Raw genomic sequence first — 2176 nt, 5'->3', positions numbered from 1 at the left:
GGGTATACCCTTTGGTTGTCTGATGATGCATGGAGGGGATTATAATCATGGCAATGAAACAATATATGATAGGATGAATGTAAAGCTAATGTTCTATGTAAACTACCACTAATTCACAATAAAACATTTTTTTTTTTAAGTTGGCAAGAAAAAAAAAAAAGAATTATTGAGAAAATACTAGTCTCACAAGGACTCAAGGAACCAAAATTGCTTTGGATGGGCTCAAAGATCGTGGGTTTTTTAAAGGTCGTATTTTTGAAGTGAGCATTTAGAAAATTCAAGGTAATTACTGAGGATGTTCAGGGCAAAAACTGCCTGACCAACTTCCATGGCATGGATCTTACCCATGACAAAATGTGCTCCATGGTCAAAAAGTTGTTCCAGGGTCAAAAAACAGCAGACCATGATTGACGCTCATGATGACGTCAAAACTAAAGACAGTTATTTGCTTCACCTGTCCTGTGTTGATTTTACTAAAAAAAATGCAACAATCAGATTCGGAAAACATCCTATATCTTATGCTCAGCACCAAACAGGTCTGCCAAATCCGGAAGAAAATGATGGAATCATGACCCAAGAGGTGCAGAGAAATGACTTGAAGGAAGTGGTCAATAAACTGATTCCAGACAGCAATGGAAAGAACGTAGAGAAGGCTTGCCAGTCTAATTACCCTCTCCATGACATGTTCATTATTGTTGTTGTTGTCAAATGCCGTTGAGTCGATTCAGACCCATAGTGACCCTGTATAGGGTTTCCAAGGAGCGGCTGGTGAACTTGAACTGCCGACCTGTATGTTCGTTAGGCAAGTTTTTAAAAATGCTGAGGCCCAGGTTTGAGTTGGGAAAACTCATGGAGCTTCATGGTGAGGCAGTAGTTCTGGAAAAGCTACTGGAGATGAGACAGGTGCTGAAGTTGAACGAGCTGATGGCTATGAACCACCAGTTCAAGAACCTGTTTACAATTCAGATTTTTAATGATGACAAATAAAAGATCTTATTTGTGAAATTAATTAGTTAATTAAATTCTACAGCCAGAGTGTGGATAATTTTTGACTCCCCTCAGACTTTGGGGAGGCCAGTACCTGATAAAGGACATCATCCTTGGTAAAGTAGCGGGACAGTGAAGAACAGGAAGCCCTTCAGTGAGATGGCCTGACATAATGGGTAAACAATGGCTCAAACATAACAATGACTGTGAGGTGGCACGGGAACGGGCCGTGGGTCTTTCTGTTGTACATAAGACCACCATGAGTCAGAATTGATTCAACAGTACTTAACAACAAGTATCTTCAAGGGGTCTTCAAAAAGTTTGTGGGGAAATTCCATTATCTTTTACTTTTCCCTCATATACGTACAGACGGATGGATGGAAGAAAGAATATGACTGAATAATACAGCAAGGGAATTGGCAAATTCTGGCTCAAAGGGCATGATATGAGAAGAAGGCAAGCACTAGAACCTTGCAGATGAAGTGTAATAGAAGCACCTCCTCTGGGGCTCAGTAATACACCAGAGGGTAGAGGAGAGACCCCAATATTTAGGGGCAAGTGCTGTTTAAACTTGATTCTGTGAAAACCTCACTGCCCAAACACAAGTCCTTGTCTTCTCCTGAACTGAGCAAGTAGTTGTTCTCAGCAGCAAGCTGAGAAACAGGCTGAGATAAGGACGTTAGGGTTAGGAAACAAAGGAGTACTATGGGAAGCTCAAGGCTTTCTATAAGCACTGTCATTCAAGGAGGGAACACATTATCTTTTAATCCCAATCCTGTGGATATTAGATGGGAATGTCAGATTTTGTAAAGTCATGTTGGGGCAGGGAAAATGAGAGGAGGGTTACAATACGAAGTTCTTATCTTTAATATAGGCAAATCACTAATTATGAGATCTGATACACTAGTTATTACGAATTGGGCTGCGAACCTCAAGGTTGGCAGTTCGAAACTACCAGCCGTTCGGCGGGAGAAAGATGAGGCTTTCTACTCCTGTAAAGATTTACACCCTCGGGAATCCTATACAGGGTCGCTATGAATCAGAACCAACTCCACAGCACATAACAACAACTGGTGTGATGCCACAGGATAGTTGGTTTGCAGAGGTCAAACTCCCCAGCTGCTCCTCAGAAACCCTATACAAGAGATAGGGTTGCTATGATTCAGAACCGACTCAAGACACTAAGAAC

At 41.5% G+C, this 2176-nt stretch overlaps 1 pseudogene; it reads left to right on the top strand.

Moving 5' to 3' along the window:
- LOC102828042 overlaps positions 1 to 1969 on the top strand; it is a 5324-nt pseudogene extending 3355 nt beyond the window's left edge.
- The last annotated feature ends 207 nt before the right edge of the window (positions 1970 to 2176 follow it).

The sequence above is a fragment of the Chrysochloris asiatica genome, unplaced genomic scaffold (assembly GCF_000296735.1).
Source record: "Chrysochloris asiatica unplaced genomic scaffold, ChrAsi1.0 scaffold00110, whole genome shotgun sequence".
Lineage (NCBI taxonomy): Eukaryota > Metazoa > Chordata > Mammalia > Afrosoricida > Chrysochloridae > Chrysochloris > Chrysochloris asiatica.
The sequence above is the reverse complement of the archived record's forward strand: the minus strand, read 5'-3'. Positions and strand labels throughout refer to the sequence as shown.